The sequence below is a fragment of the Manis javanica genome, chromosome 3 (genome assembly GCF_040802235.1).
Source record: "Manis javanica isolate MJ-LG chromosome 3, MJ_LKY, whole genome shotgun sequence".
NCBI lineage: Eukaryota > Metazoa > Chordata > Mammalia > Pholidota > Manidae > Manis > Manis javanica.
In genome coordinates this window covers 32,595,142-32,616,713 of record NC_133158.1, presented here as the reverse complement: position 1 = coordinate 32,616,713, position 21,572 = coordinate 32,595,142, and the positions used below count along the sequence as shown (strand labels likewise).

Here is a 21,572-nt window from a genome sequence, read left to right as displayed (position 1 = left end):
TACAACTCTGTGCAACAATTGAGTATTAAAAAATAATAGCTATCAAGTCTGGAGGACTCTTTAAAAGAGAATATCATGTAAGCCTTCTATAGTTGATAAATTTAAATTACTGAGTAGATTATTAAGGTGAATGGGAGAGATGTTTAGCTAAGCTCTTCAAAGAAGAAAGTTATTGAGAAGAATGTGTTTCCAGTTTTCTAAAGAACTATTATCTTCCATCTTTTTTTTTCTTTTCTCTGAAGTGCTTCTAATAGATATCAGCACCACTAATCCTCAGCGTGGTGAAACAACAGGGAAAAAACCTCAGACAGGAAGCTTAACGCTAGTATTGCATAAAAGATACCACAAACTCCTGACCTGGGTATTGTCCTTTGACTCTCCCCACTCCCAAGAGCAGCCAGCATTAATCTGGTGGATCTGGTGATGCTCAGAACATATTCGCCAATCAATTTTCAGCTCTCCTTTCATCCTGCTTACTGAAAATTCTGATCAGTAGCTGTTCAGTTGTAGCACTGTTTCAACCTGCATATCATTTTCGCTTCAACCCCTCTCACGGTTCCCACTCCTCAACCCCTCCTGACCAGTGTCTCTGAGGGATTAAGTAAGATGACCACATGCTTTAGTATGTAAGTCCCCAAACTGGGACACTTTTAAGAGTGAAAGAGGACAATATTAAAAATTATGTTCAGATAACAGGCATACACTGAGACTGTCACAGGCAGCCAGGACATATAATCACTTTGAAATTAAGCACAGTGAAGGGATTTAAGAGAGGAGGGGTTTCGTGACATCTTTGGTCCCGGCAACAAGAACTAGGTCAGGGCTGCCCTAGTTTTTTTCACATTACCTTCCACTTCCAATGGTTGTTAGCTCAAGAACGTAGGAATTGTATTGGAAATATTTTTATTGGAAATCTATAATTAAATATGATGAAGCGAATTTTTTTTGTTTGCTTTTCTTTTCTTCTTTTGAATGTTAAAGCTTCACATAGGGCAGTTGTTTTGCAAAGGAGGGTGGGAATTGCAAAGGTTTTGCTCTAGGCTGTCTTGCTTTAAGAATTGTTGCATCTGGCCACTCTTCAAGTATCCAGATGTGAAGCAAGTAATGCCCATTTGGATTATGAATCTCACTTGAAGATCTTTCAACATATATAACAATAACAATAGTCGATATATTTCTATTTCAAGGCTTCCAAGAGGTGAGGGACATTGGCCACACAGGAACCACACCCTAGGAAAGCTAGAGAAAACAATGATTCTATTAAAAATATATTTTACATGATCTGAAAGTTTATTTCAGTGGCCGCAGTAAAATAAAGCTTGTTTTGATGGCTACAATTAACCAAAGCACCAAAAGTAGCAGAAACCAGAATAATTCAATTAAGTACACACTTAACACTTGGGAAGTCATCATAAACGTTATGAAATGATTGTATTTTGGGGTTCCATAAACACAACCTAAGGCAATACAGACTTTGATGGGACCAGATCTACCATATTCTTTGGAGAGTATACAGAGCTCTCATACAGACTAAAAACACCTCAGTATCAAATTCCTAACAACAAACTCTTTATACCAATCTGAAGCTGCAAGTGAGGAGACTAAGCTATTTTGAAAGAATATTAACAACCGTTTCTATTACTCTCAATTTTGTAACATGATAGACCCATTAATCTGATGGACCTTCTGATCCATCTGATTAGACTAAGAGATGGCTGTTCATCCTGTTTATGTCCAGAGTAATAAATAAGACTTAAGATGTGGCAATAGACAAAATAAAGGAGAAAAAAATCTAGAAGTTAACTTAGAGCAAATAAAGATGTTAAACACTAAAGAATGTATGGTAGGACAACAGAGATAAAAGTAGATTAAGTGAACAGTTGAAGTAAATGCTGGGACATGAAGGATATTTCAGAAGAATTCAGGGCGACTTTCACTGCAAAGTATAAAATAATAAGTAACACTAATAATAGTCTTTTAAAGTATACAAAGCATTTTTACATATATTATTTTTTTAAATCTTGAGAGCAAGGAATCGTTTCCATTTTATTGAAGACTGAGTCTTGGGGAAGCTACGTGACATGGCCAAGATCATCTGACCAGAAAAAAAAATCTGAACTTAAAAATTTAATACAAATCAACAAACACTTGGTGAATGAACCCAGTCAAAAAAACACTTGTTATTTACAAGACACTGGGAAATACAGAGAAGTGTAAGCCCGCTCTAAGGAATTTATACCTTGTTGGACCCACAGGTTGCGAAGGGGTGAAAAGTTAGGAAGTGCTTCATGATTTGAATAACAATTGCAGCCAATGAGAGAAGAGATGTCACAAGGTTGCACCTGGTTAATTGCCAAATGAAAAATGACTCGGTTTCACAGGGACTCCAAAGAGCATGTTGAAATGGGTGGGTTTGTGGAAAAGTCTCCATGGAAGAAATGGGATTTCAGCTAGGGTTTATATACTGAATAAGATCTAGATACTAAAGAGCATGGCCACCTGAAAGACACTGATCATGTATCTGTGTCACAGAATCTCAGTAACTATTATTGTATGAATAAAGACCATTGTCTGGCTGACTGATGAACTGATTAACGGTTGAATGAATGAACACATGAAAAAGAAGTAGGAGGCATTCTAGACAAGGGGAAGGAGCAAAAGTATGTCTGGGGGACAGTGAGGGCTAAGCATTGTGCTTACAGCAGCTTAGTGAATGGCTGACCCGAGGTTATATAGTTGGAGGACACAGCAGGGGCTAGAATATACGTCTCCTGACTTCCAGTTAGGAATAGAGGTATAAGCAAAAAGAATAGTGGCTTTAAAATGAGATGAACTTAACTTCTTTAAGCCTCAGTTTCCTCTTTTGTAAAATAGAACTGTTGTGAAGATGTAAAGAAATAATGTATGTAAAGCACTTATATGTATGTAAGCATAAATATTAATTTCCTTCTCTCCAGATCCCATGTTAAAGAGTTTTTACTTTTTGAAGATTCAGTTTGGTATTGCTGCCATTGGAAAGACCCCCTGTGCAGTTGCTTCATGACTTAATTTACTCAAACCTAATTTAAGATACTTTTCACACAGCTCTTCACTGCACGTATGTGTATCTGTAATGTAATGTGGAAAGAGGTACATGACATATGGGGTCAGTGACCAAAGAGTGCATATTTTGATGAAATTAATGTACTGACAGAGCTGGTTCTACTGAGTTGGATTATATAAAACTTCACATATTAAGTAAAAACTAACTATTAACTATTAAACCCCCTTAGTGTACTGAAAGTTGTTCCTACACCTTCAGAAAAAAATGGAGGAATGTGAAGAAAAAATTGCAGTTAGAAAGTAAGTAGTTTTTAAAAGCAGCTTCTACAGCATTTCCTGAGATAATCTTCAATGTTTTCTATATCTTCAGCAAAATGACATATGCTATTCAAAATGAAACTAAGATACTAAAAGTTCCCGAATCATCAATTCAGAATCATCTAAATTCAATTTAAATTTTACTTCACCCCACAATACTTACCAAGACAGAAATATGGCTGCGCTTAAAGAAGCTTGATGAAGTGAACCAGAAATTGATTTTGACCAAGAGCAATGTATACATTGTACCTCCCAGTTCCTCAACATTTCACGTAACTAGATTCTGGGAAAGAACTGGAAAAATGTTTTACTGGACAATCAGTAGCACAAAACTGTCTATCTCAGTGTGTGAGATAGGTGGACATTTTACGGAGCCAACATTTGACTTTTTCGTCAGGCGGCCGACCCCTGGGCCCTGGCCTTCCTTCCATGGCTTTGCCTCCTTTCGGGTTCCTGAGATACCGGTTACCTCCCCAACGGGCTACTCCTTCATCAAGGCTCTGTCTTAAGGCCTTTCACTTTCCCATTATAATTCCAGTTATATATGCAATCCCATTACAGAATGTTTCAGATATCACAGATCCATTGAGACTGAATCTGAATCCCTGCCCTAGTTATCTCTTCTGTGCCCCAGCACTATAAACAACATCTATTTGAGATGTCCATTCTCTCATGGGCAGCTCAAATCCCACAGGTCAATAATTCATCATCTAGTCTCCAAAACTGGTCTCCTTCAGTGAGCCCTATCTTTAGCAAATGGTTCCACCAGTCTCCCAGCTGATCATCCATCCAAAAGGGGAGTCCAAATTGACTGCTCTTCATACCCACATCCAATCACTCACCACCTCCTTTTGATTCTACCTTCTTTTAAATGGACTCAGCCACTTCTCTCCATCTTCTCTATCAACCCTAATCCAAGCTCCTCTCATCATTTACACACATCTTTCCCACAGTTTCCTACTTGGCCTCCCCACATTCATCTGCTCTTACTTTGTCTCCAGTGGATTCTACACACTACAGCGAGAGTGATTTCTCATAGATGCAAATCAGATTATGTCATCCTCTATTTAAACTTTATATTGATTTCTGATGGTCTTAGAGCCAACCTGGATTTGCTGGTCCCTGCTTATCCCTGGAGCCTCTTCCCACTCCTTTTCTCATATAAGTCAGCAAGTAAGCTATGCTTTTGCCCATCTCAGAGCCCAGACACATACTGTCTCCCCTGTGCGTAACATTATTCCTCTCCTGGCTCTCATAAGCTAAGTCCTGTTCTCTGTGGTTGTCAGCCTAAAAATCACTTCCCCAAACTGTCAGACTAGGTTAAACCACACTGTTATCATTCTACACCATTCATTTTATCCTTTTCCTCCCACACAGCATCATCATTTTAGTTATTACGTGTCCATTTCTGCTTTCCCCACTACCTTATAAGCTCAGTGAAGACATGATCACTGCAGAATCCACACAGTAGCTCAAAGAACACTGAACGGAGCCTTAGAGGATTTCAGTTGGTTGTTGGTTGGTTTTATTAACTTGCTGTGTTATTCTGGCAAGTCCCTTAACCTCTCTAGGCCTCCTCAGTAAAAGGAAAGGAGCTGGATTTAAGCAGAGTTTCTTAAGCTTCACTAATGTGTGGGTCCTTTTTGAAGGAAGAAAAAAAATCTTGCAGACCTGCCAAGGTGTGTCCTCAGCCTCTCCAGAGGTCCTGTAACCCCAGGCTGAGAAAACTGATAGAAGGAGCCATTGGAATGTCCTTGAATTGTGAAAAGTAGGCTTTACAAGGGTCTGTTAGATTATTATTGATATAAAAACACATTTTTTAATTCCAAAACTCTCAGAGCCCAAGAATACATTTGCAGATCCCCAGGACTGTAGATTCCAGTTTAATTTTCCAAGTCTAAAATTTCATCATTTTAAGAAAATGGATGTTTATTTTTCAGAGTACTTCTTAATGAATCACGCCCTACGCATGGGCTCATTAAACTGAGATCTGGGAGAGAATACAAGGCATTCTGCAGCAAAAGGCATCCAGAAAAATTCTTTCATTTGAAGAGAGACAGATTCTCAGGTGCTGATATTTGGCCACAGGATGAAAAGCATTTGACCTTAAGTAAACATATGTGGCAATGAAAGGCTGAAAGAAAGCATTTCCCTGGGCTCATATGGAATGATCTTTTTGATCATATGACAAAGTATGTGAGAACATGAATTAAAAAGTAAGAGAACAATAAAAAGGCAGAAGGCAAAAGCCTAATTAAAAAATTCGACAAAGGACTTGAAAAGACATTTTTCCAAGGATATACAGATACAAGCATATGAAAAGATGCTCAACATCTTTAGCCATTAGAGAAAAGTAAATCAAAACCATAATTAAATAGCACTTCACACCTACCAGGATAGCTATAATAAAAAATATGGAAAATGATAAGTGTTGGGGAGGATGTGGAATTGGGACCCCCATGCACTGCTGGTGGGAATTTAAACAAGTTTAGTAGCTGTGGAAAAACAGATTGGCAGTTTTCCTCAAAACTGTAACCCCAGGTTGAGAAAACTGACAGAAGAAATTATTTCTTTTCTCCTAAACTTCTGAGTGGAGAGAGGTAACATCTATTCATAATAAACATTCAGTTCTAATCATCATATGAGCCAATAACTCCACTCTTAGGTCTGTACCCAAAAGAAGTAAAAACAGGGACTCAAACAGACACTGAAACACTAGAATATTCATTGCGGCATTATTTGTATAAGTGCCCATCAGCAGATGCATGGATAAACAAAATGTGGTTTACATACACAATGGAATATTATTTAGCCATAAAAAGGAATGCAGTTCTGACACATGCCACAACATGGACGCACTTTGAACACACTAAGGGAAATAAGCCAGACACCAAAGGACAAATATTGTCTGATCCCACCTAGCTGAAATAACTGGAATAGGCAAATTAATAGAGACAAGGAGCACAATAGGGACAACCAGAGGCTGAGGGGTGGAGAGTGGGGAGTTAGTGTTTGACGGGCACAGCATTTCTGTTTGGGATGATGAAAGAGTTTTGGATATAGATAGTGCTGATGGTTGCACAACCTTCTGAATATAATTCATGTCACTGAATTGTGTACTTCAAAATGGCTAAAATAGCACATTTAATGCAACATATACTTTATCACAATAAAAAAAAGTGAGAGAAGATGGGCAGTTGATGATTTACTTGTTGGACATCTCAATAGCTAAACTGTTAGTAATGTTAATAATAGAAATATAAAATACACGACACATAGTTTTAATAGGAAAACTTACTCTATACTTAAGAGTCTCAAGAATTAGCAGTAATAGATGTTATGACTAATCACCCAGTCCACCTGCTTATTCTGGAATTATGGAGGTCTCTAGACCTGGTTTATGCCTATCAAACAGTACAAACACTAATTCTATGGCTCAGGTTAATTATTCATCGACCTTACTGATGAATGTTACAGGCCTCAAGGATAACACTTGAACTACAAATCTAAACAGTCTGATTTCTTACTATCCTTTGCCTCCCCTTCTAGTGGAGCTGATAATAAGTGATGAAATGACTATCAGAATCAAGAAGAGAAGAATCAGAGCACAGCTGTCCCTCCACAGCAGGGTCTAACAGAAGAACTTGATATTATTTCTTCTAATTTTTACCTTTCAGTACACATGCTTTGTGAGGGAGAACAGACAAGGTCAACATCATTTAGACACTTAAGAATTATTTTTATTTGTTCATTTTGTTTGCTTTAGTTTTCAACCCGAGGAGCAGTTCTAACAGAAGCAGTGCCGTTCTTGGCTGAAAAACCCTGGGATTTTAATGCCTCTTTTGTGCCATGAATGTGTGTTTCAAAGGACTTTCCCAAATGTAACTCAACTGTGCTGTGGAAGTTATCCCTCTGACCACCGCTTCAGGCTCCGGGTCTCGGGCCACTTGTGCCAGCTGTCACCTTGCTCCTGTTGGGGTCCTCACTCTCAGAATGCTTGCCGAGTAAGTTGAAAGAGATACCATCTTGAGTTTTTCTCAGGCTGCTTGGAATTAAACTTCTTAGTGGAGAGAAGTAACATCTATTCATAATAAATATTCTGTCTTTCAGACTTCTCTTTATTGCACTTCTTGCCGAATGCCCACAGGCCAGGCTCTCAAATTATCTAAATATAAACAAATGCTCATTTCCTGCCTGAGACCTCATCTGCCAGGATTCCACTCAGACTGCTGATTTTATAGGTGGTTCTAGCTCTCCAAGTACAGAAGGTTGTAGCAGAAGTGGTAACAACTGCCTATGGGCAGGCAAATAAAACAGCTAAAATAAAGCCAACAGCAGTCCAAAGAGGAAGAAACAAACTGGGCTAAAGTGTCCAGCTTTCTTCTCTTTTACCACTTGACTCCTTTCACTCTACCTCTCATATTTTGAATTACAAGACAATCTCTTTCGACATAAGTTGTACATGTGTCATGGCAAATTGGCCACTCTAAAAATAATACTACGGGAGTGTGTATTTTGAAAAAATAGATCTTTAAAATTAACCTTTTAAGGGAGAAATTTAAAAATTAATCAATCTCTTCCTTAAAATGCATAGTTTTATAGGATGGCTGATGCTTATCATTAGGTTATCTTGACTCAAAACCCAGGATCATTATACAGCTTCCACTGCACATTCAGTTTTTGCATATTTGGTTGTCTTGATCAACATTTTAGTTACTACCCAAGAATCAGACAGCCATTTATTTAAAGTCTGCATTTTTGTATATTCCATGGAAACAAGAAATACTGTCAATCTCCATCTCAGGGGAAGGCAAGACCAATACCAGTCTGCAAGCTTGGAAACGAAAGACAAGCACATCTTCAGATCACCAGGTCACTGAAAATAAAGTCTGCTAACAATGAAATGTCAACTCTGGCTCTAATCCCTTATCAGAAAGATGAGAAGAATCAGTGACTCCCAAAATAGCATGAAGCAAATTTGGTAATATTCTGGAAAGTAGTATGAAGTATATAAAAACATGTATTTGGAAAAATATTGCTGTACTCAATTTTCTCATTTAAGAACATTAACCAGAGATGTCTCTGTTGATTTTGTTACAGCTGCAACTTTTCCACCGTATGAAGCACTGAAGTTACAAATTGGCTTGCTGTTTAAGTGGTCTGGAAAAAAAGTTAATCTGTACCACTGGACAGCTATAAATTCAAGTCCATTTCCTCTAGTTCTCAGCTCATTTTGGCAGAATACTTCTAACTAAAAGTATAATAAACTATAGTGTCATACTTCAGGTTTTTTACAACTTCATCTACCATGTTTGGGGAGGCAGCAAGAACTCATAAGGAAGTAAATGGTAATATGGTGACATTTTGTAACCTTTAGCTAGCCCAGGGACAACTGAAATCATGTGTTTAGGATGGGAAATGTTACTAAATTTGGATGACTTCTTGTGGCTTTTTTTTTCTACTTACACTAGCATCACTCAACTTGTTCTTAAATGATTTCTTTTCTCCTAAACCATTTTTCCTCCATAATATAAAAGTTTCTTTTAATAAAAGAAATATTCTTGATACAATTTAAATGAACAAAAGATAGGAAACTATTAATCAATTTTTAAGTTACTACAAAAGATGATTTTGAAAAATCCTAACATTTCCATTAGCTGTGAGCCAATTCCCCAGTATAGTTCCCTTTTTACAGAAAGTCAACATAGCAACCAAAAGAAAATATAATTAACCTGATACAAAAACAAGGCAGAACGTGAAAAGCGACTGTCTTGACATAATCAAACTGTTCCTGAATTGTCATGGAAGAGATGGAGAAGGGAGATTAAGTAGGAAAAAATGTATGGAAAAAGTAAATGAAGCCTCTTTATTGGTGACTTTTTGAAATTCAACTTTTATTCATTTAATAAATATTTATTGAGTAGTTATTAAGTATCAGGCATTATGCTTGGTACTGAGGACACATGGAGAATAGGATACAGTCCTTGCCTTCAAGAATTTACAGTTAGTAATACATTGACATGTTACTAAGTTTTCATAATGGGGAAAAGGAATACATCCAGAAATTGTGACTTGTGCAATTAAAATTCTAAAAATTGCCTTTGTATCTTTAATTTAGTTATTTCTGCAAATGCCTTTGCTACATAAAGCTATATGGTTGCCACGTGTGTGAACATATCAAGGTTGTCCCATTCCACAATGCATTGAAATAAAGCACTGGAAGGGTCCTTAAAGGTCAATATTTCTAATTTAACCTGTTCAGTGTATGGGGGAATCAGAGGCTGGAAAAGGGAAGGTGACTTGATTAAGGTCACCTAGCTGCCGTGTCTTCATTTCTATGAGCTTTCTTCCAAGTGAGATATAACTGGAGTACCTTACACAGCTGGTGTTTCCATAAATCTACATTTATCTGGCACCTTTCTCATCTACCCTCACTCTTATCTCTGCTGGGAGAGTCATCACATTAACCTCATCATACCTTCTTCCACACATAGGGGAAGTAGGCTTTTCTCATAGGTTCCGTCTCTTTTTAATGTCTATTCAGACCTCCCTCCTGTACTGTTCCCTCCCTTTCCACCATCGTGCACTCTTCACTACTTTCCTGGATTCAACTGCTCCAGTAGCAAACTGTCCTCTTTGCTGCCAGTTCTCATGGTCTAAACTCCTCCCCCTCCACTCACACACTACCTGTTACTGTCTAAGCTCCCCGAAATACTCATTCCCACCACTATACTTAAGCTAGCATTTACTTTTATTTTTATTTTGGTATCATTAATGCACAATTACATGAGCACCATTATGGTTACTAGACTCCCCCCATCAAGTCCGCACCACATACCCCATTACAGTCACTGTCCATCAGCGTAGTAAGATGTTAGGCTAGTATTTTAAACAAAGATCTCCTTGTAACTGTTAATAGCACTGCTCCTTTTTTCATTATTCTTGACTTTTCATTACCTCTTTATAACACTTCAGTAAAAAAATATGTGAGTTTGGAGGTCAGAGGATCTCAGTTTCAATCCAGTTTCCACCTTGTACTGGCAGTGCGCCCCTCAGGCAAGTTATCAAACCATGCTAAACTTTACTTTCTTCACTATAAAATAGGGATAATCGTAATTTCTACTTTACAGGGTTATTGTGGACTAAATAAAATTACGTACAGCTAGTAACACAATGCTAGGTACATAAGAGGTACTAAGGTATTAAGTATTGTTTTCCTTCCCTTTTCTTAAAACTCTTCTTTGGCATTGATTATACTACTCTTTCCACTCTCTTGGATTCCTCTTTTAAGCATCACCTGCTTGTTGTTTCTTAAGACCTCAGTTTTCATACATTCTGTACACTAAGCTAATGGCATCTAAATCAACATGTCTAGCTCTGACCTCTGAAATGAGGGTCGGTGCCGTATCTTCACATCTCTCTAGGTGTCTCTACTCAGCTATTCCTCCCTCACCTCAGGTGCAACAAGTCTAAAACCAAGCTTACATTTCTTCCCCCAAACCAGAGTCCCTCTTCCGTATTTCTCTGAAACCTCCATCTCTCCATACATCAGCCAAAAGTTCATTTTAGACTCTTCCTTTTCTTTCATCCTCTTTATTTTTTATTCAGTCACCAGATCTTGTAAGTTATCAAAATATCTCTCTTGCTTGTCCCTTCCAAACAGAACTGTTGTCATGCCACTTCCCTGTCCCCAAATCTTCAAGTTCCCCCATGCCTCCAGACAGAGTCCAAGTTCCTCCTCTGTGGCCTCTGCGTCCTGCCAAGGGCAGTCCTTTCCTCTCCGCCGCGAGCCTCCCACTGATTCTTGAGCACAACCTGCCCAGGGCTGTCTTGAAATTCCTTCCCTAGGATGCACCCCATGTATAACATGCTTGACTCCATCCTTTCCATGAACCCATATCCTTGCTTTCAGGGTTCAGCTAAGCTGCAACTACCTTATGAAACAATTACTAACTGTCTCAGCTCTGCATATGTGTTTTCTTCTATCAACTTTTACTACGTGGTTCTTCTTGATCACACACTGCCCAGGTCTGTTATTTAATTCTTTCATATCATATGTGTAAGTATTATCTTTGAAACAAGACTATGAGCAAGGAAAAAATAGTTCATAACTCCATTCTGTCTGGAACAGGGCTTGATATATAAAAGCAGTTCAATAAATACTTGGTTAATAAAGAATGCATACAAACAGGAACCAAAAAAATCTCAGTACAAATAATTTTACCTGACTTACAGGCCCTGCTTCAAATGATATAGAAAGCTGAAAGACTAGAACCTGTCCGTGAACTGATATTCCTCATCCCCAAATTAAACATGTAAAAAGTAGTTGATGATATTGAGGTGCTTTTATGGATTCATTTTCAACATTTGCAAAAAAAAAAATAAAAAATAAAAATCCAATGCAAAGGTTAAATCTACAAAATTGTAAATACACATTAGAGAAACTATTTTCTTAAAAGAATTCAATTTTGTACCACACTTTGCATCTCTGCTTGGTAAATTATAAGATAATATTTAGGCGAGACTGCAGATAATACCATGTTTACTTAGTAGAAATAAATCTTGTCTGACTCATTTAATTTCAATTACATTATAATTTTATTACTTGCATAATAGTTGCTGGGAACTGGGTTAAACACTGAAAGATACCTAAGAAGTAGTCTCTGTTCTCAAGCTCACATCTTAAAGCTAACTATAAAATCAATAATATAATTGGTACCTTCCAGTCAAGAACCCTGTGTTCTGAGAGGAGCACTACGCAGACCCTGGAGCTGAGCCATATTGTGGTAGCAAATACAATACTCTGACCAGTAAGTCGGAGGAGTTGCTGCTTGAGGGTAACCAGAAAGTCTCTAATGCGCCCTGAAAGGGGAGCAAAATGTAAACACAGCACTTTGGAAAAATAACTCTTGTCAACTTGGAGGATGAAATGGAAATGTTGGATTGCTGAGCCAGACAATTTGCATGAACTCAGGTGAGCAATAAGGAAGATCTGAACTAAAACAATGGAAATAAAAAGGCTGACAAACAAATTATAGTAGGAGCAATGAGGAGGCTCCTGTATAGAATGATATTCTCCCCCCTACCACATTTGGCACCAGGGAGCATAAGTGTGCAAGGAATAGATTCCTTTTAGACTTTTACTTGCTATTACATTTCAATGTCTGATAGATAAAATAGTTCCATATATCCCATATATGGAGAATACAAACTGGCAACACTTTTTGTAACTATTATGTATCATTCTGAGTGAAAGTCAAGTCACTCCAGTGCATTCCAGCCACCACTTGTCCCAGGTTGGTCATTCTTAAAAAGATGTGAATTTAAAGGAACTTGGTCTACTTTGTCAGACTAAGAGGCATTGCATTTTTTAAACTGTGCTTGTTTCCAGTAAGTACCTTTTCTGGTGAATGTGGTAGGGTATAGATCTGTTTACATCTCCCCTTTTTCATGTTGGTGCATAAAGTTTAGAAAATGCACACACACGATGAAGAAGCTTAATGTCTTCCTGAACAAAGATATTTTTTAAGGATATTGAATAGTTGCAGAGATTCTTTGAACTCATATCACATAGTAAGCATTTAAACAAATTATTTTACATTTTTCTCTTTTTGTGTGACAATATATTATTGTGGGGCCTGAATCTGAAGTAACTAAAGGCGGAAATATCTAAGTAATTTCAATAAATGGCTCTTGCTACAGAATGGGTCCCAGCAGGTAGGGCATCCAGCTATGTTCCTACAAATGCTCACATTTCGGAAAACACATAATTACCATCAAGGAAAGAAATAGCAGGAGTCCCAAAGGCAACAACTGCCCTCAGCTCTGCTTTAATTTGTAATAAAGAAAGTAGAGACTAAGAAATAAAGACCCACATTTCCTTAAAGCAATAAATAAATACTCAAGACACATTTCCAGCAACGCATCCTCAAAAAAGATCTGTAGGTGTTAGAAAACAATCAATCCTGATGACAAATTAAATGTAATACCTGTGTGCTTAGCAAGATGGAGACACTCAAATCCCATTCTTTTGAAGAATGACTTGTATTTGGCCAGTGAAGCAAGGCCAGATTAGGATGTCCTAGTGACTATAAGTTTGAGTGGGAGAAAGTAAGTTACCGGTCCTCTGTGTATTTTGATTTCTTCATTTGGAAACAATAAAAATTAAAGACAGTAATTATAAGGCTTTAAAGATATATCATTCTGTAAAATTTTTCTAAGTCCTTTATAATATTTGATCTTACTTGATCCTCACAATAAACATCCCCCACTTGCTAGATAAGGAAATTGGGGTCCTAAATTTGTAAGAGATTGCCAATTAACAGAACAGGAGAGACTACAATCCGGGTGTCCTGACTCCTAAAGTAGCAACTTTCTCTGAAATTACACAGGCAGAGGTCTTCTAAAGTACACTTGGAGGTCAGTATTGGTTAAAAAGTTGAGTAACAGGAAAGGTCATTTTCATTTGTATATAATTATTATAATACTACCTGAATGATACATCTTGTATTCCTAGTGGAAGTAAGAAATTTATTTTGTGGTTTAATAGTCATGCTAGATTTATCTGGATATCCAAAACAGAGAGCTGAAAAAAAATTTAGGTCTTGTCAATTGTATTTATACTTCAATTGTTACTTGAATATGGAAAAGTACTCTCAATTTTATGACACTATCTGGAAGAAGTTCAAGGACACATTGTTAATATTCCACTCCTACAAAATAATTTTAAAGCTACATGGGAATTCAGATTTGCACAAGTTATTAGGATGTGACCTTTCCCTTCAATTTCTTATTTTAGGATAGACCTAACATGGTATTTCCCCAGTGGGAGCTGCTGTACTTCCTTCGCAGATAAGAAAAATAGTAATCACAAATCATAGTGAGTAAACTTAGGGAACCATATATTTCTGTGATGCAGACTAAACTGAAATAATAAAAGGAGACCCTTTTATACGTACTCCTTGGGTTTGAGAGGAAAGCCACATGGCTTGCTAACAAAAGAAAAATAAAAGTCATGTCATTATGGTATTTCCCTGAAATTTATACCTAATTGTTTCTTGTCCCAGCTACCAAGTCTTATGACTTCTAAAGATTATTAAAGATGTTATGTCACTAGATTTCCTATGTCCTGTCTACTGGGAGTATAAAAGGTAAAAAATATCAAACTTTGTATAATTTAAATGATTTCAGATCACAAGATCTGGGCTGAAGTTTGTAAGTGTAAAAGAAAAACAAAAAACCTAGACTAAAATGAATGAGATCACAGTTGCTTCACTTTATGTTACATGAAATAAAAGTGGCTTCTAATTATTGTGCTCTTACTATGTGATACTGTATAGAATTTATGCATGTGATACGTTAACTCATATATAACATACGAGTTATTGGAAGCATCCCTAGAAAAGAATCAAGCATGCTACAGCTAGGACTGTGTGTGCATAACTGCCACTTTTTAAAAAGTTAAACAAAATTGTAGAAGTGGAGACAATGAAGGCATGTATATTTTTCCCAATTAGTCTAAGTAGATGTCAAAATTAATAATTTTATGTAGTGTTAGTTGATGAAAAGTAACTTTAAGTAATCAAGTTAGGAGATTATGAAAAGATTTAAAATTTTTTTCTCCTCTGAGAATGAAAGTGCAGACTATCAATGAAAATTAAGGATTGTCAAAAGTTTTCTTGTATCCTTATCAGACATTTGTACAGTAGGTTTTGTTAAAATTACTACTTGAGAGCACTGCTTTATTTAAATGAGTACTCAAGAATCTCAAATAATCAAACCCCTCCCCCTACCGTGCATTTTGCAGTTAAAAAAAAACTGTTAATTCATCATCTCTTTATCACAGAAGTCTTTCTTTCAGGTTTAAGTTTTAGGAATTAACCCTCAACATTTTACAGCTGTGACTCAACATTTTAACTCAACTGTGATTGACTTCTATACTTTTTTCAGAAAATATTTAAACACAGCTAGGTTTTCAAACACTGTTTTTGAATGGAAAGAGAATTTGGAAATCATTTATCACAATCCCTTAATTTTATAGACATTGAGGGCCAGGGATAGCAAAGTGTTTACTTTCTCAAATACTAGGTAGACATATAAAAATGGAAGTGTGGATATGTACTAAAACTGGAAGGCAATTTGTAGAAATTAAAATAGTTTGAATAAGGATGTTAAGATTATAGGTAAATTTTTTGGTTAAAATGATTTTTATTGTTATTACGTTACTTATTTGATATGTAAAGTACAATACGGTGTTGTAGTTAAAAGCTGTAATCCCTATTTCATGTCATTAACTGTACTACTTAACCTCAAATAAAGTTTAAAATGGAAAGGAAAGACAAGCACCCATCATCTTTTTCCTATGCACTGGAATACATTTTAACCATGTAATTTTGTATCTTAATATTTTTTATTGTATCTTCACTCTAAAATTGCTATTATCTTCAAATATTCAAACTAAAAACTTAAAATATTTGATATAAATAAATATTTTTTGAGAAACGATTTATTTTTAAACAAATCTCTGGAAGTCCTATTTTGTCACACTTGCATTTTCAAAAGCAATTAATTCCTTTCTAACAACTAGAAGTTCAAGGCCAAAAAGGACCTACAGCACAATCTTTTACCTTTTATTTAAATTTAACATAGTAGCCTCAGGTAATAATCTGCAACTTCCCTGCAATTAAGAAGGCTTTTTCCTAACCAGTCCCCACAAAATAAACAAACAAAAAAACCAAAATACACACACAAAAAAAACAAAAAAAAAACACACCAAAACCCCTTAGTATGTGGATCCCTAAACTTGGTGAAATTATCCCCTCGGCACCCTCATTCCACTATCACACACACAAAACCACAACAGAACAATAACACATTTAAATGTATAAATATCATTTAAACACATGCTGTGGAGATACACTTTTGTTCATTTTGCCACTGACATATCCTCAGAGCAGTTTGCAATGTCACAGAAACTAATAAAGCAAGAGTAGTATCGTTGCTCAGTTTAACATACAAATTCCTCTTCCACCAATTTATCTGAAGAAAGTGATTTTTAAAAAATACACAGTATAATTAAAAAAAACAAAAAACAACCTAGAAGCCACCTACAAACTGGCTTAGTAAATTATAGGCTATCACCAGATGGACTGTTGTGTGGTTGTTACAACACATCTGGAAGTCAGGTAGAAAGAAAGAAAGATGTATATAACCTAACAGTGAAAGAAGCAAAAATGCTACACCTATCATAACTGCTAGGAAGCCAAAAATGCAAACACGTTAATACGAACTGGAGAAACTACACACAAGTATCGATAATTGTTTATGGGTGCTGAAGTGTGGTGTTTTTATTTTTAAAAATATCTTCGGAGCTTTCCAGTAATCAAAATGTCTGAAAAGAATTTAATGTAAAATGAAACAAACTCAATAACCAAAATTCAAAAGCAAAAGTAATTTGTCCTGTTGCCTACTTTTATTTCTAAACGTACCATCTACCTGCCTTTAACGTTTTAAAAGTAAACATTATCTGTGTTCCAGTCGTGAAGCCCTGAGTTCACACAGAGCAGGAGAGCCAGGCAGAGAGTTTATTTACAGAGGGCAGGACCGAACGTTGCATGTGAGCACATACAGAAAATGATAAAGATCGTTGTGTCCTATTAGTAATTTACAGAACTGTGATTTGCTCCACCCAGTACACCTATAATTGAATTCCTCAGCCATAAAATCACTGGGACCAAACAAGTGCAGATATCTTTTATCTAAAGTCTTTTTTTCTTCTTTACCATCAGTTAACATATTTCTTATGGGGCTTTTCTTCTTTTTATAGATTCATTTGTCTTGGTTATAAATTAACCCCACCAGCGACTCTCCGGCCACTCCAGCTCTACTCCAGGTCTCTTTTTACTTGCACAATGCATGACACAGGGGCCATGTGAACTGCCAGTTGGTAAATGATGCCCAAAGAACCCTCCCTAGATTAAAAAAAAGGATTCCTAAGGATGAATTCCTAAGCAGAGATTCTCCTTACATCTGGGCACCCTGGCAAAGAAATGGAATACAACTGCTGCTGAAGACCTCTGATACTTCTTTTTGACTTTGTATGTGTGTGTGCTAAAATATCCGTATCATAAACATCTACCATTTTAGCTATTTTTAAATGTCCAGTTCAGTGGCATTAAGTACATTCACAATGTTGTGCAACTACTGCCACCACCAACCATCTCCAGAACTTTTTCATCTCCTCAAACTGAAACTCTATCCCTTATTAAAGACTAACTCCCCATTCATTGCTCCCCCAGCTCTTGTTAACCACCATTCTACCTGCTGTCTCTGAATGTGACTGAACAACTTCTGTTTTTTCTTGTTCTACCTAAAGTGTGTGAACTTGCATAGTTTACTGAATTGGTTTAACACATAAGAACGCTGCCCGCAAAAAAAAAAAAAAAAAAAAGCTTCAGGGAAAAGTTCCTAATGTTTAGCATTTCATTTTTCATGCCCAAATGCCTAAATTCAGATGAAACACTCATTTTCAGATGCCAAAGTACACACCTGCCCTTTATGCCATCTTTTAAGACCTTGGCCTTTTGATTTTAAATGGCTTTAAGTTTTTCTAAGGTTAAACTGATTTTCTGAGCGAACAACGCCAGTACTGATTTCCTTTAGGAATTAAAGCTCCCTTCGTACTCTGTATTCAGTGAATTCCACTACATTTCACCTACAGACAATATGATCATCACTTGTCTTCACCATTTAAATATAAGACTTCTTATTCTAACTCTAAAACTCCTAAATTCCTGTCCAGATGTGGTCTTGGGTAACGGAAATTGGTGGAAAGAGATGATTAATGAGATTAAGTAGTTTTTCACAGTTTTGGTTTGAGCATTCAAATCAGACACCAAGCATCACCAACTAAAAACTTTGCCAAGAGGTGGTTCCCAAGGATGCAGAGCCTTGTGGGATTTTCCCACTCACAGATCTTCTAGGAAGCAACTGGCTGAAGGGGAGACCAAATTTGGAGAGGTCGGGATGGCAGTGTATGTGGACAGGATTAAGGAATGCAGCTCAAGGAATATCTTGGATGAAAAGACACCTGCTTCCCTCTATGATATGCAAACAAACAGAAACTCATTCTGTAAGTGAAAATCTAAAGAGAGTGATTATTTAGTGACTCTTACATGACTTGCAGAGAATGTTTTATTTTAAAATCATTTAACGCTTCCAGAGAAGTTGTAAAGATAGTAGAAGGAGCTCCCAGGTACCTTTCGCCTAGCTTCCCCTACTGGTAACATTTTACAACCATAGTACAGTCATAAGACTAATACATACTATCGACTACTTTACCGGGATGACACCAGTCTTCCCACGGAATGTCCTTTTCTCAGTTCCAGGATCCGATCCAGGATCCTACCATGTATTTAGTTGCCGTGTCTCCTGATTCCCCTACAAATCTGGGGTAATTCCTCCATCTGTTTTTTGTTTTGCTCTTTAAACAGCTTTATTTGAGGTATAATTGACATACAAAAAAAATTTCATATATTTAGTGTATAGTTCCACAGTCCTTAGTTGTCTTTTACGCCCCAACACTGTTGAAGAATTCTAGTCAGGTATTTTGTAGAATGTCTCTCTATTTAGGTTTGTCTGAAGTTTTCTCATGATTCAACTGAGGTTATGGATTTGGGGGAAGAATATGAAAGGCATAATATGCCCTTTTTAGGACAAAGTATCAGGGGTATAGGGACTCAATATGTCTTACAACTATTGATATTAACTTTGATTGCTGGGTTAAGGTGGTATCCGCCAGGATTCTCCACTATAAAGTCACTATTTTTCCCTTTGAAATTAATAAGTATTTGAGGGGAGCTACTCTGAGGCTGTGCACATACTGTACTTCTTACAACTTTCACCCACTCACTTTAGCATTTATTGGTGGATGTTGCCTGTACCAATTATTACTCTGGTTGGGATGGCTATTTTCTATTTCCCCCACCCCTCTTATATCTACTGATTCAAATTCTTCTGTAAGGAAAAGTTCTCCTTCCATTTATTTATTTATTCATTCAGTCATTCATTTATATCAGTATGGAATCAGATATATATATTTTATTTGAGGAGCTACAATCCAGTACTATATTTGTTTTATTGCTCGAATTATTCTAGTTTTGGCCATTTGGAGCCAAACAGTTTGAGCAATAAAATAAATTAGTATTGAATTATAACACCCCCCAAAAAATATATATACATGAGTATTGGATATGGAACCTACTTTCTCTAGAATCATAGGAACCTAAAATAATGTACTTGAGACTTGTTTCTAAGGACTTGAGTTATTTCTCAGCTTCTAGGTCACTTTCTTATCTCTGTTTTGTCTTAGACAAATACATCACTGTGTTCTCTTCAGCAGACTGGTAAATTATACAATAGAAAATACTCCAATAGTCAAAATAAAAGCTCTCTAAGAAATTTTACTATAAAATACTATGAAGAATTTGCATGGTCTTTAAAAAAGGTATTTTTACATACAAATTTAGCCTATTAAATTCTGAATTTACTGACCGTTAAAGGATGACTCTTGCTTGAGAAAACAGCCTTCTTGTATATCTGTGGTTTGCAGTTGGGTTCTTTCAAATCTGAACAAGTAAGAAGAAACAATACTTTTAATATACACATATATTCAAAATTCTTAGACAATCTAGGCTGCCAAAATGTACAAGCACAAATAAATTAATTTTCTCTGTAGGATTTCATTCTGAACATTTGCTTTTCCTGAGCTTATTTTTTGTATTCTCTAGAAGGGTCAACGGACTACAAACTGACTCACTGGAGAATATCTTCTAAAGAGACAACTACTCGATTCACTTCACCTCCTTTCCTACTTTTGTCACTTATCATGAGTTAAAGTCCTTTATCTCATCTATCTTTTATGTCAAATTACCAATGACACCTACATTATTGTGCAGACTTAGGAAAAACTAGATCTTAAAAGGATTAATAACCTTGAAAGACAGGTGTTGGATAGAAGTTATACATGGCAAAGATGACATTTATCAAAACATAAAACCTCATTCTAGATGCCACATGGCTATTAATCCCAAAGTAAAAGCACAGTCATGGTCACAACCTTTAGGGTCAGTACATGCAGCACATTCCATGTGGAGACTTTTAAAAGGAAGACCCAGAGAATAGAGTATCGCAGTAAATGTGCCAAAGGTCTTAGGATTCATATCCTTGGCTCTTATGAAGGGCTCAAGGATCCTAGAATAGCTGGACATTCCGTAAAGACAAAACAGTATCTCATGCCAAAAGCCTTATCACCAGCGCCCTAACAGTCCCGGCATCCAGACCCGACGTTCTGCACAGTCTACCCTATGCAGAATCCTAACTTTTTTTTTTAATGCTGCACCATCACAAAGTTAGGATTTAGGAAAACTATTCTATTACCCAATGCATGGCCTAAAAGTAGAGGATCATGAATTGAAAATGTTTTCCCATTCTGTTATTTCTAATATGAAAGAATTTATAGCTGGTGTTATTTTGCTTGATTACTTGTCTGTTTCTCTTACATTTAGTGTTTCTGTTTTGAAATTGAAAGCCTGTTCATGTCAACTCAATATCAATAATGAAGTAGTGATTCATTTTCAGAAGGGAACATATTCCTCTAAAGAAAGAGCTCAGGTGTCAGTGTTTTCAACCTGCATGTTTTTTTTTCTGATGCTGATCTGTATTGTAGCAATTTACATAAACACTGTCTTAATTTGTCAGTCAAAGACGAAAGGAGTGCCCGCCCCACAACTGTTCATCATCCATAACATGCATAACACATGAGGGACAATGTTATCTATAATGGATTGCCACTTTGATGTTTTTTACATTTAAGTCAACTGAAAAGGGCTTACATATGTGGAAAGCAAAGGAAAAAATATTAATAAAGAAAAAATTGAACAAAATCTCTACCTGAAAAATTAAACAATGTTGACTCCGGTAAACCATATAAGCTTTCCTTGACACTTGCCCCAATATCCCTTTGAAGTACATGTGAATTAAGTAAATAGGAAGAAAGTAAAGATTCCTGGAAACTGCAATCTATTGCTAGCTTGTAGCCCTAAGAGTTGGATCAAACAGAAAATTGGCCCAGCTCCTGCAACCTTCAGAGGAAGGCAGAATTCTATAACCTTTCCCAAAACCCTTTCTCATGACTAAGATCAGCATCTCCTTTC

At 36.5% G+C, this 21,572-nt stretch overlaps 1 protein-coding gene across 6 annotated transcripts in view; it reads right to left on the bottom strand.

The window, feature by feature from the left end:
* The window catches only part of PPARG (peroxisome proliferator activated receptor gamma), a 119,474-nt gene that overhangs the window by 77,689 nt on the left and 20,213 nt on the right, over window positions 1-21,572 (bottom strand). For all 6 annotated transcript variants that reach the window (XM_073231052.1, XM_017655850.3, XM_037000363.2 and 3 more), the window contains one exon: window positions 19,912-19,985. The gene's annotated coding sequence lies outside the window, so the exon portion shown is untranslated. The remainder of the gene's footprint in view (window positions 1-19,911; window positions 19,986-21,572) is intronic.